The sequence below is a fragment of the Uloborus diversus genome, chromosome 7 (genome assembly GCF_026930045.1).
Source record: "Uloborus diversus isolate 005 chromosome 7, Udiv.v.3.1, whole genome shotgun sequence".
Classification (NCBI taxonomy): Eukaryota; Metazoa; Arthropoda; class Arachnida; order Araneae; family Uloboridae; genus Uloborus; species Uloborus diversus.
The window spans coordinates 64,924,625-64,939,907 of NC_072737.1; the positions used below are offsets into that span (position 1 = coordinate 64,924,625).

At 32.8% G+C, this 15,283-nt stretch overlaps 1 protein-coding gene across 1 annotated transcript in view; it reads left to right on the top strand.

Moving 5' to 3' along the window:
* The first annotated feature begins 1,970 nt into the window (after nt 1-1,970).
* The window catches only part of LOC129226481 (uncharacterized), a 44,048-nt gene continuing 30,735 nt past the window's right edge, over nt 1,971-15,283 (top strand). The window contains exon 1 of the mRNA XM_054861092.1: nt 1,971-2,066. The gene's annotated coding sequence lies outside the window, so the exon portion shown is untranslated. The remainder of the gene's footprint in view (nt 2,067-15,283) is intronic.

Genomic DNA, 15,283 nt, shown 5'->3' on the forward strand with positions numbered 1-15,283 from the left:
CCAGAACTCTTTCCAGAAGTAAAGTTATTAAACTCACACAGTTCAGAACTCACGGGAAGAAGAGCTTTTAGGAGTGACAAAGGAGGTCAAAACCAACGAAGATACCGACGTCGGTGACGCACAACCAACACATTGAAAATTTTCAGCCATTCCTATACAATAGAAATGATCTTTCTGATTTGTTAGTGAAGAAGGTTCTCACACGGAAATGACGCAAGTGATCATGGATGTGTTAATCCTCTGCAAAGAATTACAGAGAAAAATTATTAATGACTGCCAAAAGACTATCATATCCAGCTCCTCTTTATAAACAGGACACGAAATTAATTTGTGTTTTCTTTCTGCATGCTGTGCATAAAAATCGACATAAGTACACATTAAACTTATTATACAATTAGTCATCACTAGAATGAAGTATTTTGTAATCTACGGAACCAAACCCCTATTTTAACACCAGTATTAGATCTCAATTTCGTGGTTTAGATTTACGTGGCATTTCCGTGAAACGTAATCCCCGTGTAAAAAGAGGGTCTACTGTACTTAAAGAATTTCTTTGTAAAATAAGACGTCCAAAACAACCACACTGTAAAAAACATGTGTAACCTTACTCCGTAAATACGGTGGCAGCATTTTGCATTTTGTAAAATGCTGCCTTATCCTGGCGGCTAGCTTCCTCCATAGCAATCAAGTAACTTAACTAATAAAACTGGTCTAATTCTAACGTATGAGCGTTACACCTGCTTTTACGAAGTAAGGTTACACATTTTTTTACAGTGCATTTTCAACGAGTTCTTCCTTTTTTTCCCTATGATAAGCAACTTTTTACTCTTAATCTCAAATGTTTTCTTTCTTTCTACATCCTTGACAACGTTCCATAAAATAAGTCTAGAATTTACAAGAAAGCATACCTGGATATTTTGAATCGCTGTGTCTTTCTTCGAGTGTCTCCAACTCCAAAAATTCTGCAATGTCGATCTTCAATACACGAGATGAATTTTCTAAAATTTGTATATTAAAAAAATATATTTCCCGTTTTAATCTTAATAATCCTTGAACCTGCTACTAAGGTTAAGAAAACACGCCTGAAGAAGTTTAAAATAACTTCAAACTTTCAAGACTTTATTATGAAATAAGACTTTTTTTTTGTTAGAGCAAATGAATTTAAGTACACTAAGTTGCAGATTTACACAAAATCGGGACTTTTTTAGTAATTAACGTGAAGAGCTTCCGGGAATGACTTTTAAGATATTTCCTCTTTAGTATGATAAAATATAGCATATTGGCGATAAATTCATCATCCATTATCTTTTCTTTACTAATAATGAAGCTGAAAGTCTGTCTGGATTTCTGTGATGCGCATAGCGTTTAGACCATTCAGCCGATTTTCATGAAATTTGACACAAAATTAGTTTGTAGCATGGGGGTGTGCACCTCGAAGCGATTTTTTCGAAAAATCGATTTTGTTCTTTTTCTATTCCAATTTTAAGAAACCTTTACCCAGCAAATTATCACAACGTGGAAAATTTAAATTACGAACTTATTATAACGTGGAACTGTAACATTGTCGAGCAAATGAACGTAGCAAATTGGCGAGAAATTCGTCATCCATTATTTGTAAATAAACAGGCGAACCAAATGACCTTTTAATTTTCAACTACGGGGAAAGCCGCGTGCGGGTACCACTAGAGTGTAAATATACAGGCGAATCAAATGACCTTTTAATTTTCTACTACTGGCAAAGCCGTGCGGGTACCGCTAGTAGAAAATAAAGATGACTATTACTTTCAATACCCTCCATTAGAGTGACTCGCGAGAAAACTTTCAAGCGAACCCACATAAATCAGCTTCCATTGACTCAAGCCACTTTCCCTCAGTCCACGAAATCTCCAACAAGTGTTGGGTTAAACATATGTTGCATGCCTTGCGCCACACTTCCGACCTATCACCTTATTAGCAGGTAATTAGGGAAATCAGAACGGACGCAATCATTGCAGAAGTGGCGTTTTCCGTCGCTGCTTGCAAGCTTCATTATTCGCCTGAAGCTGCATCGCCTAGAATTAGGAAAGGTGAGTGGTGCTTTAATTACGCTTTTAATACCCGAATTTAGAGCGCTATAAGGCAGTTTTCCGAACTTCCACACTTCAAAGCAGTTGTAAATTGAGGAGTATTAATGCCTAATTCCCAACCAGCTCTTTGTCGAAATTAAGTCGGGACGGAAATGTATTGAAATATTACTGAAAAGCGTATTTGAAGATGGTTTTACGCTTGGATACGATCTGATTTACATATATGGGCAGTACTGTAATGGATAGGATTTGTCACTAAATGGTATCAATCAGATTCCAACGTGTGAGAGTAAGGAAAATTATTTAGGTGCTAAATTAATCAGATAATTTAAAACAATAAAGTGTATTTTCAAATGATTTTAGCACTCTTCTTCGTACGTAACGCTTAGACTCGAAGGTGGTTTTACGATCTAATGTAGATATTGTGGTAGTTCAAAAATGCATGTAAAAAAAAAAAGTTTCTCCTAGACAACGGGTCACCCCTCAATATTTTTAGACTAGTGGATAGTAATATACTGGAAGAATTTTATCTTTCTATTTCAACTGAAAGAGGGTGCTCAAACCCCTCCCCCAAACTTCGTACGCATGGGGAGGGAGAGGGGTTAAAAAAAATACATTGAATTGAAAAAACAATGCTACATATTATAGTATATACTAGTAATATGCATATACATTGCAATAAAATAATTATTTACAAAAAATAAATAAATAAATAGATAGGGAAATTAAATGTTTTTAAACTAGTGGCATTTTCTATACTACGGTAATGTGAAATTAAGGGATCATTGAGCACCCTCTTAAAATTTGAGTAAGAAGGTAAAACTTTTACTGGTCTAAAACAAATAGGGGATGGCCTGCACTTAAGCTTGAAAAAAAACTTTTTTTGAATCTCACTAGTAGACATATAGGCAGTTACTGTTATTGACGGAATTTTTCACCAAATCGTATCAATCAGATTCCAAAGTATAAGGAAAACTAATTAGGTACTAGATTAATTAAGACAATGAAATGATTAAACGTATTTTCCTTTGATTTTAGCGCTCTTCTTCCTACGATATCTTTAGATAAAAAAACTTAACTTCTCGTTCCAAGAAAAAATAAAAAAATATGGTACTTGAATTATAAATGATTAGTCCCACGCCATACATAGGAAGAAACATTTAAAAAAAACTCTGTTATGTGAATTAAAAATGAAAGATAATGCGTCCTACCTTTCTTAATGGGGGTATAGGTGCTTTGTAAAATCGGTCAGTACTAACAAATACGAAATAAATTATTATCATTAAATAAAAATTGCATTACTGAGGATCATTGCCTTGACATTCAAGCAATATGCCTCACTGCATCAGGTTACATATTCTACTGGAAAAAAACATCACAAAACATATTACTTTCAATGAAAGGGACATAAATTAGATAAATTAATGCGAGTCATTAGATGATTAACACAATAAAAACTAAAATTAACTTTAAATTAACAACGTGTAGAAAGATTAAAAAAAAAAAATTCACAACTTTGTCATATACTCATGGTTTCTAATACTTTTGTTTTTGAAGTGAAACTTTTCGTGCGAACTTGAAATTTTGATCCTCAACCGTTTTGTGTGTCGGAAGTGACGTAGTTGTTTTTTATTTGCTGCCAAGAACAATGAATAATAGTAGTAGTAATTATGAAGTTAGTTTTGTTGATAAATTTAACAAGTTCATTTCAAGGCTGAACGTAAGCAAGCATATATTTGTGGATATTGTTAATTTTGAACTTTTCAAATAATAAAGGTTTTCGAAGATTTCTTTGATTCAAGTCAAGTCATCTGTTTAAAAGTTTTATTCACATTTCACAAGTTCAGCCTTGAAATTAGTTTGCTAACTTTTATTAATAAAATCAACTTTAAAATAATAATTATTTTTTGGCAACAGTTAAAAAGCTGGTTTCGAGTTCAGTTTTCTCCGTTGTTACTAATCTATTTTCTTCATAAAAATGTACGATTTTGTTGTGAATATGCCTAAGTCAGGCGCAAAAAGAACAAGAGCATGACCTGAGAAATAATGTGCGGATAAAGTGAAAATTTCGAATGCAAAAAAAAAAAAAAAAAAATAAATAAATAAATAAATAATTAATTAATTAATTAATAAAATAAATAAATGTGAAGATAAAAGTTTCACTTCTATCGTGAGTCTTTACGACACACAATTCTTTTTATTTCTTCCACAACCATAGCATCTTTGTATATCGCAAACGTTTCATGTAACCATCCGAAGCAGTTTATGCACTTTATCCAGTCAACAGAAAACTTGGTAGAAAAGTAATCTATGCACACAAGCACTTTTTTTACTCCTTGATAAATAGTACTGGCTCATCAATAGGGCTTTCACGTTCGAATCCTTGCATAACTCTCCTTTGAGAATTAGTCAGTTTAAAGTTGGTGGTTTTTCTATTGTTTACTGTTGTCAAAATCTTCCCTGCTGCAGTTTTTAAATTTCTTTTTCTTTTCTTCTATTAAACTCACGCTAAAGACTCTCTCTAACTTGCTCTTTCTTGAAACATTCTTTTTCTTCTCCAAAAAGTTAGTGTTGCTGATTCTATAGAAGTACTTAGCTTTAGCACAATAAAAAATAAATAAATAAATGCGTAAAGTCACCAGTATTAATGGGTGTAACGTTGTACGAAATTCTGAAGGGTGTAGTATCATTGTTTTAAAAACTCAATCTTGTGCGATGGTTTCAGAAGAACTCAAAGCGCATGCGTAAAGACCATCATCGATGCAGGGCTGGTAAACTCTTATCAGCGGAATGAAAACCGGCCTTGGTGGCCGAGCGGTCAAAACGTTTGCGTTGCGACTTGTGCCAGAGATTCGCTTTGGAGGCTCGAGCACCGGGTGTTATATCCTCTCTTAGTGCAATAAAAATGTATTGTTTGTATATTAAATTAAATAATCGTTGTACATTGGTTGTGAAAAAGCATGAACTTGATAAATCATTACTAATCATAAAGTTAAAAGTATCTTTGTCCGGATGATGTGTGGATGTCTGTAATATGTCTGGATCTCTGTGACGCGCATAGCGCCTAGACCGTTCGGCCGATTTTCATGAAATTTGGCACAAAGTTAGTTTGTAGCATGGGGGTGTGCACCTCGAAGCGATTTTTTGAAAATTCGATGTGGTTCTTTTTCTATTCCAATTTTAAGAACAAAAATATAAGATGGACGAGTAAATTACGAAATTATCATAACGTGGAACCGTAACACGGGCACAAGCCAATTGGCGAGATATGAAATTATCATAACGTGGAACCGTAACATGAGTACAAGCCAATTGGCGAGAAAATTTGCCATACATTATTTGTAAATATACAGGCGAACCAAAAGATCTTTTAATTTTTCCATTACGGGCAAAGCCGTGCGGGTACCACTAGTATTGAATAAACAAATAGTTAAAATAAAGAGCTGTAAAGAAAGGGGTTTTAAGATGATATTTTAATGCTGTTACAACGAAATTTCAAGTATTGAAACCCACTACTTTATTTCTGTACTTTCAATTTAAAACGCATCGAAAGAAATAATTACTTGATCATTTATTATAACCTGGATAATTTAAATCATCGAGTAGTTAGCTTGAAGTGTAAGTCTACTAACAATTAAAAATGAGAAAAAAAAATCGGATAAAAGCTTGGTTTTTGTTAATGTGTAACCTTTCAAGCAATTTCTCTGTAAGCATACAAAAAATTCTGGAGTAACCTCACGCAGAAATGAGCGAGACGTTACACTATAGCGACATGACCATGGTGTAACGGTCCACAAGCCATGTGTAACTTTATTCCAGTCATATCAGTTAAGTTTCTCCAGAACAGTGGAGGCAGCTAAGCTGCCACTGATTTTATGGAGTACTAGTGCTACCCGCACGGCTTTGCCCGTAGTTGAAAATTAAAAGGTCATTTGGTTCGCCTGTATATTTAAAAATATTGGATGGTGAACTTCTCGCCAATTTGCTATACTCATTTGCTTGCCCATGTTACGGTTCCACGTCATGATAATTTCCTAATTTATTCGTCCACGTGGTGATCAGTAACATTTTCTTTGAATAGGAATAGAAAAAGAACAAAATCGAATTTTCGAAAAATCGCTTTGAGGTGCACAACCCCATGCTATAAACTAATTCTTTGCCAAATTTCATGAAATTAGGCCGAACGGTCTAGGCGCTATGGGCGTCACAGAGATCCTGACAGACAGATAGAAATCTGGACAAAGAGAGATCTAGACAGAGAGACATTCAGTTTTATTATTAGTAAAGGTAAAGATAAAGAAGGTAACACAGAATGCTTTACAGTGCAGTATTTAGGAGCGGTTTTCTCCAACAAATTAACAGTGCTGATCATATAGATGTGATTAGCTGGAAAGGTATTTAGGAATTTTAGAAGGCATCTGGAAGTTTAACTTCATTCCCCTCTTGAGACATTCTTTTTTTTTCTCCAAGTTAACTGCTGATTCTATGGAAGTACTCAACTTTAGCAGTATTTAAGAGTGGTTTTCTCCAACAAGTTAAGAGAGATGATTCAATGGAAATGTTCGGTTGAAAAGGTATTTAGGGTTTTTTTTAGAAGGGTCTGGAAGTGTAATTTCTTCTTCCTTGCGATATTCTCCTTTTTCTCCAACAAGTTAACAGTGCTGATTCTAATGAAGTGTTTAGCTTCAGCAGTATTAAGGAGCGGTTTTCTCCAACAAGTTAACAGTGCTATTGGGGTTGTTTGATTCAGTCAAAAGCACTACTTTTAGTCACTGAAATTGATAGAATAAACAAAAAAAAAAAAAACATGAACTCAGAAATTTTTTTCCATTTCCCAACATTTATTTTTTTAATTATTTTTTTAAAATATTCGATTTTTCAAACAAAAAGTTGTCTTTATGACGTTTATGACGTCACAAATGATTTACTTTGGCGCATCTGTTTTCAGCGTTTCCACGTTATGATAATCAAGAAGCTAATTAAATATTGCACTCTACGTTTGCTATCAAACATATCGTTGCCAGTACACGTGAGTAAAGATGCGAATTAAATATTGTGATCTGTGAATGGCAACAGTGAATGGCATTTCATCATTTGTGATGTCATCGGCAGAAGCGTAAACAATGAAAGTGCACCGATTAAAGTAATTTTTTAAAAATATTAAACGAAACAAAATATTTAAAAAATGGTCAGATCTTATTTTTTATGCTTGCTCTTTCAGAAAAAAAATGCTTTAAAAATTTTGGAAACGACCCCATTATATACAAGTGATTAGCTGGAAAGGTATTTAGGTTTTTTAGAAGGCGTCTGGAAGTTTAACTTCCTCGTCCTTGAGACATTCGTTGTTTTTCCCTTCAAGTTAACAGCGCTACGTCATAATGTTTCTCAGTTTTCACCATGTAAACAAAATATCGCCAATCAAAGAATCTTTAAAAAACTTTTTTTACTGTGTTAAATAATCCAGCAACTAAATTAGGAAAATCCATAAACAGCACAAAAACTTCTATTAATTTTCCTTTTTGCACAATTTCAAACAATCGCCAAATTTTACTACTTATTTTGGAAACATTTCGGATGAAACTCTTTAGCGCCATTTTATGGTGACCAAAAGTATCTCAGCACCTGACGATAATATCTTTGTAACGAAAATTAATATCATATTGTTTTAAAAAGTAAGGAAAGAAGGAGGGAGCATCATCGAAGGTATCCCAAAACGATTCCCGCAAATTCGGTAAAATCGCACCAAGAGCCAACAATGATTGAAATTTCCCAAAATAACTAAAGCAAGTATAAGGGGATTACGAGCAACTTCAATAGCAATACAGAGAAGGTTTTAGACTCCATGTTAAAAAAAAAGTATCAACAGATTAATCTGTTCAAACATGAGAAGAATAATTTCATACTTTGGAAATTTGTATATGCTTTCATTTCTAAATCAATACTATTTTGTTCTTTATACTTATTGCTATTTTACTTTTATGGGTAAGGAAGAAACTCGATTTTTAATCACGTCAAAAAGATGTGTTTTAAATTCTTTCACTTAAACCAGAAAACAAAAGCAAGTAACGATTTTTTCTCATAATTATTACTGACCCAGGCAACGCCGGGTATTTTTGCTAGTTGTTAATGACGATGAGTGGTTGTGACCAGAGATGGGCAGATTCGTATTCGTAAATCCGAATCCGAATTTGATTCACAGCACCTTAACGTGTCAATCCGAATACGAATACATTCGTATTCACAAGTGTGAATTCGAATAGATTTACTTTTGCAAGTGTAAATCCGAATACGAAATTCGGATTCATACCTATGAATCCGAATCCGAATCTATTCGGATTCAGATTTATAAATCCAAATCATTTCTGATTCACATCTATGAATACGAATCCATTTGGATTCACACTTGGATTCACTGAAAAATTTAATTTAAAAGGCCAATATAAATAAATAAATGTTTGTTTGTACTTCGCTACAGTTCGAGTTTTGGGTGTTAGTGAGTTTTTGGATGTATATTTATTGGCGTTAAACTAAGTAATTGACCCGAAAATGAACTTCCTACTATTCGGAGCCCCAAGTCGAATACGACTGGACCCAGGTTTTAGAAGTCATTAAAAATTTAAAAATCATGATTTTATGGTCATAAACGCTAAAAATTTCAGTTAATTTTTTGTATAGTCAAGTGCCCAAACTTAGGAGTTTTGAACCTGTTTTACCTTTAGTAGCATATTAATCATACGTTTTCCATTCGAACGAAGCATTCTATTTGCAGGATATGCCTTACGACGTCCCTTCGAGACAAAGTATGAGTGTGTAGATTTGTGCCTTTAAAAATAAACCAGAAAAATGTTCATTGTCCCAAATTAGGGACTTCCCTCCCTAACTTGGGACACTTTTTATTTTGATCTTTCTTTCATGTATTCAGCAAAAGATAAGAGTTTGGGACACCGACTGTCATTTTAAAGAAGTTTATTTTACAACCCAATAAAGAAAAAAATATCATTTTTACTGAATATACCTTGCCTTGCGTTCAATCTTCGAGTTGAACCGAACCATTGCTTCGGTCACTCGTCTGGTCTGCTAATTCTATATTAGCGACCAGTTTGTTTCGCACTCTTGGCTTACGTAAGAGGTTTTCCATCTCCAGCTCAGTCACTTTCCTATGCCGGGCTGATGAGTGCTAATAAGCACGAAACTGCAGTCCTCGGCTGGAAATGACTGAGCTGGCGGTGTATTTCACGTATTAATTTATTCTGTAACACAGCGTTTCTTAAATTGTGTTCCGTGGAACACTAGGGTTCCACGGAGCTCTCTCAGGGGTTCCATGAGACTTGAATGTTATCTTTTCACACATTTCAAGTTTTTAACTTAAAAAATAGATAAAAATAATGCCTTTTCAAACTTAAAAATAAATTCCTTTTTCCTTTCGTATACTAATCTGAGCATTATTACTCAGCACTTCTCACCTCATGGCTTCAAAAGTAACCTAAAAATGCGTTTTAAAAACTTAAGTTTTGAGAAAAGTACCGGATGAAGCTGTTGACTCCCGAACATAACGACAGTTTAATAGTGACTTCAATATTAAAAAAGTTTCGGGAGGGCATCCCAAATTCCGTTCCCTATAACATTACAAAATATTGCCTAAAATTACGATTTTTACGTCCATTTCAAATTTTCTGCTTTTCATGCTAGCTATAATCTCTCAGTATTTATGACGGCAATTTAAAGGACAATTTTAATATTTAACGAGTAAGGACCAGTTTAAGAAGCAGTACTCTGTCGTGATAAGCACAAAAGTCATATCTGTACTTTTTATCAAAACTGAGTTATTGTCACGACGTGGTTCGCAACTTATTTTACCTACGTACAATGCTTTGGGATTATTTGTGGATGAGAAATATTTTTTAGAAAGTCCTGGAAAAGTGGAACTTTAATCAAATGTTCGTAAAACTTTGAAAAGCAGTTTCTTATTTTGAGCTCGGCTGCAGATACGACTTTTGTGCTTAGCACGGCAGTACTAGTCAAGAGCGTCTAAATGTTCCAGTTCTGTGTGATTCTAATGTCAACACACAGTGAAAACAAAGTCTGATTTATAATTAACTAAAAAATTTAAAACATTTTCGGTGTAAATTTATGTGAATTATTGACACAATTGTTGGTAAAACACATTATACTTATTCTTTTCTTAATAAGAAAATAAATGAATCGTGTAACTCATGCATAAATTCTGAGGTCATTTATTTTTTTAAAAATCACTCAGAATCACAAATAGGAGTGTATTGGTATTTTACAATAACAAATAATAATTAAGAGTTATCAATATTAGGCTGCTTTATAATGAATTCCATTTAATTAGCAATTTTATGACAAATACAGTAAACTCCCGACTATCGGCGGTCGTTTTATCCGCAATTCGAACTATCCGCGGGTCTTTTCATTATTTTTTTAGAACGGTCATTAAATTTTTTTTAATTCTATAATTGTGTTACTGTTCGTTTTTAGCTTTTACATATCTGTGGTAAAATTATGTAAACAAATCAAAGTTTCAATTTACATTACTTTGGTAGAATTTCACTTTTAAAATTTTTGGACCCATAACAATATCATCATTTTTCTTCAGAAATTCACTAGCACCCAAAACTCGACCTGTAGCGAGGTACAGACAGACATTTCTTTATTTATATTGAGCTTTTGAATTGAATTTTTCAGTGAATCCAAGTGTGAATCCAATTGGATTCGCATTCACAGATGTGAATCAGAAATGATTTGGATTCATCGGTCTGAATCTGAATAGATTCGGATTCGGATTCATAGGTATGAATCCGAATTTCATATTCGGATTTACACTTGCAAATACGAATCTATTCGAATTCGGATTGACACGTTAAAGTACTGTGAATCAAACTCGGATTCGGATTTCCGAATACGAATCTGCCCATCTCTGGTTGTGACAGCATATTCTCTATTGCATTCAGTTCAGATGTAACTACTAATCTATTTATCAGTGTTCAGTCACAGTGAAAGCTTGAGCTTTGAAGCAATGAGAGGGATTTAGTTTTTGAATACCTTTACGGTGAGAATTTTTTTAAAAAAATGTAAGAAAAGCAGACATTTTGTTAAACTAACCTATGGAAAAACATTTTCATGTATAATTATTCACCTACAATAGTGCCTCATACTATTAAAAATCAATTACAAGTATTTTTTTTTAACAAATAGAAACTGGCAGCAGATAAAAATTTTTAATCATTGCGTTTAATTTCCTTGTCGGCCAACAATGAATTCGGTTACCAATCGCGTGAATAAAGGCTTAGGCGTATTTAAAATCTGATTTAAAAACGTTATAATTCGAATTTTATATAACATGGAAGTTTCAAACACATTCTATCAAACGCAGAAAAAACTCTTTATTTTGGTACTAAATTTAATTTTTAAATAAGTTTTCACTGCAAAAAATCGCGAAAAATCTTTTAGAGGTTTTTAATTAATATCTTCGTTATTTAATGTTATCCAAAGACAACGTTAAACTTATAACTTTCTTCTTTTGTGTGTCGGGGGTTAAAAACAAAAAATTAAAGTTTCGATGAACTTGCTTATCACACGCCATTTTCACAAATTACATTTTAAGATTTTAATGACTTATTTTAGAAAGACTGCTGTTATCTGGTTTAATACTCTTTAATGCGTAGATAAATAAACTGAATGTAATATTCTAAGATAAAAACACTGAATAAAATGTACAAATTAAACTTACAGTCTAGAAAGATATGCATCAAATACAATTAACGCACTTTGAAGTAGCCCGAAGCTTATGACTAATTGAATGACGATGTTGGAATTTTTAATGTATTCTCAAGTTAGAAAATATTTCAAAATATGATGTTCATTGTGATCAGCAATGATTAAAGTAAATAAACATTTTCTCAAGCATTGTACAGCAACAAATCTTTAAAGTACACGTAAATGATAAGGAGTCTTTCTCGGACACTGTATTTCGCAATTAAATTACGGAGGTATGTTTTTCAAAATTAATAATAAATGATGCAAAAGGAATAAAAAATGGCGATATTCCTACAAAAGAAAAGTTTTTGTCTGGAAATCAAATTTGTTTAGCGTTTCTTTTCCCTAAAATGTAACTAAAATCGATCTCTGAAAGCTGTAATCATATTACTAATTTGCCTCAAGCAGTAAGAAAAGTGTGAGTATGAATCAGAATTTTTAAAAACATCAAACGTTTTTGCTTCTTTAGCAAGGAGCTACAAGAAATATAAAAACAAACTCGTGTTTCTTAAATAATAAAGTTTGAACAGGGTTTTTTCAACAATAAATGAACCCATAATATTCTTTCTGCGATGACTAATACTAAATGATCTATAACCAACAAAAAGTTAATTCTTCCAATTAAATTAACTAATAAATTAATTAAGCATTAAATAATTACTAAAATCTACGTAATGATTATTTTATTATCTTTCCCATTATTTTTCTTTAAATATAATTTCTGACTTTTGAACATCCGTACCGTTTGATCATCCGAAATGACCGTTTAATCATCCGTATTTATTTTTTGGTCACTTTTTTTTCCCTTTTCAAACTCATTTTCACAGCTAATGGCAAAACAACAAGTAATGTTTAAGGTCATATTCATTCTTCATGAAATTTAATTTGACTCATTTTAAAACTTTATGTAAAAATAGTTAAGTCTTGATTTACATATTCATCCTATACTATTTTCCGATCACATTTCCATACTTAATTCCAAAATAATTTTTGACAGTATTTTCATAATATTTTTTTCAGAAACATTCTTTCATGAAGCTTCAACGTTAATGTCAAAATAATCTTCAATATCTATTTTATGTTCATTCTTAGTTAATATTCTTTTTCACATCTCAATAATCATCTCTGATTATTTTGTGTTCATACTTTTTCAAGCATTGTTCAAAAAAAAAGAAAAATAATAAAAAATCATCAAATTCGTTTTAAGGTAGGAAAAGACCCTAATTTTCCAAAAAAAGTCGAATTTGAGTTTTTGTGAAACTTAGAGAGTTTTAATATTATTATTTCTAAATCCACAAACATTTTTTAAACGATGAATTGTTTAAACGAAAAAAAAAAGCTTAATTTGAATTTTGACATCTGGAATTCAAATTATGTTTTTCACAATCACGAGTGTGTGTGTGTGTGTATGTAGGCGTGTGTGTTTATGTGTGTGGGGGGGGGAGGTATGTGTATGTGTGTGTAGGCATATGTGTTTATATCTGTGTGCAGGCATGAGTGTGTGGGTAGTTGTGTGTGTATGTGTAGGTGTCGTATGACTTGATTATTTAAATTTTGCAAAATATACATATACGAGGTTTAAAAATGTTATATATTGTTCGAAATATTTACTAAATACTTATTTTCTATGACTCAGATTGCGCCAAACATCCCCTCCCTTTTGGGGGGCACTTCTGATGCATGCGTGTGAGTAAGTGTGTGTTTAATATGTGTGCAAGGAACTGAATTTTTTATTGCAACAAAATCTAGGACACAAAAATGTTTCTGAAAATTTGATTTCGCTGACTGGCATACAAATGACGAAGAAGATTTGGTTCTGTCCCTTCCCTGCCCCTCCTAATAACTTGTCTACAATTCAATCATTTTTTCATGATAATTATGGCTTTCGAATTCAAGGCCTAACATGTTTAAGTGCAATGATCCATCATTAATGTTGCCCTACGGCCAGCATTAAGTCCTCTTTTGCGATTTTTTTTAAGAAAAGACTCAAATCGTTTCTTCGTTTTTAACGAAATACGTTTTCCTAATCCGCTTATTAATTGCTTTGTACAAGGACTCAGTTGGGGACCTTTTTTATAGTGTGATTTATTTGTCTGGATGGACATTCGTGTAACTTTTTGGTCGGAAAAGGTACTGCGAAGGTTTCATTCCATGAGAAAAAATTGGTAAGTTTCTGAAAAGTATTATTCTGAACTGTTTCGTAATTACTGTTAACAATTTTTTGGCTTAACAGTCAAGCTTGAGAAATCAACAGACTGTCAATATTTTTTACAGCTTATGTCACATAACTTGCTTTTTGTGCGAGTTAGGTGACCATTATTTTTTAAACCTAGAACATGGGATTTGACAGTTTTTGGCTACTGCTACTGCTTGTGTGTTGTTTAAAAAGTTGCATATATTTTACAGTTAGTGCTCAAAAAAGAAAATAACTTCTTAAAAAGAGGAATATGTGTATACTTTTGTTTTTAATGCTTAAATCTTCTTAAGTATGATTTTAAACACGCATGAAGTTCTTAGTGGGATTTCACAGTATTTACTTTTATAATCAGTCGCTTCAGGAACTGCGGTTTGCAAAATTGTCGATGAGCAAAAATTCCCATTTATTGGTGGAAAGAGCAAAAATAAAAATTCAGTAATTATGAGAAAGTTTGTATGATTCGAGCTATTAGTATGAAAATACATAAAAACGATTCTACTGTATGAAATTTTGTTGAAACATTCCCACTTTTACCTTTTGTTACTTTTGAAGATGGGACATCTCAGCATCCCGCAGTTACAGAGGGGGGAGGGGGAGAACAACGTTACAGGAAACTGGAAAACAGAACGGTTCCTCTCAAAACTGGAAGGATTGTTTCCTATTGTGACTGTGCCAAACAGAGAGAAAGATACATTTAATAAGAGGATGGCATTTTTCTGGCTACATCAGTGACTATTATTTAAATATTAATGTGGCAGAACCAAATACAATTTTTTTTTAAATTTCGTTAAAAACATTTTAACCTACTTTTAGGAGAAAAAAAATATTAAAAAAAAAACTTTCACGTTACAACAAAATATACCATGTAATGCTGCTTTAGTATTTCACGAGTATTTGCATATTTATGGTACACAACCGAAAACTAATATTTGACGAGTTTTGTTCTGCCCAGTAGCTTAGGAATGTTTCATTAAACACAAGCGATGTTTCAAAGTTACGAAATACTTCTAGGAAATATTTCTTTTTCAGTTTTGTTGCATAACTATCCCAGGAAATTCTGAATTTCCCAATAAAACGCTTATAATGAACCGAAGTAATGTTTTGCTTAGCAATTAACGATCAGTAAATTTCCGAGAAAATGATTAAGTTGCATTGTGCACATAATGATCTAATGCAAGTCCCTTGACTGCAGGATTTTGCTGCAATCTGTTTGATGATATTATGACTTAGTTAATAGCATGGT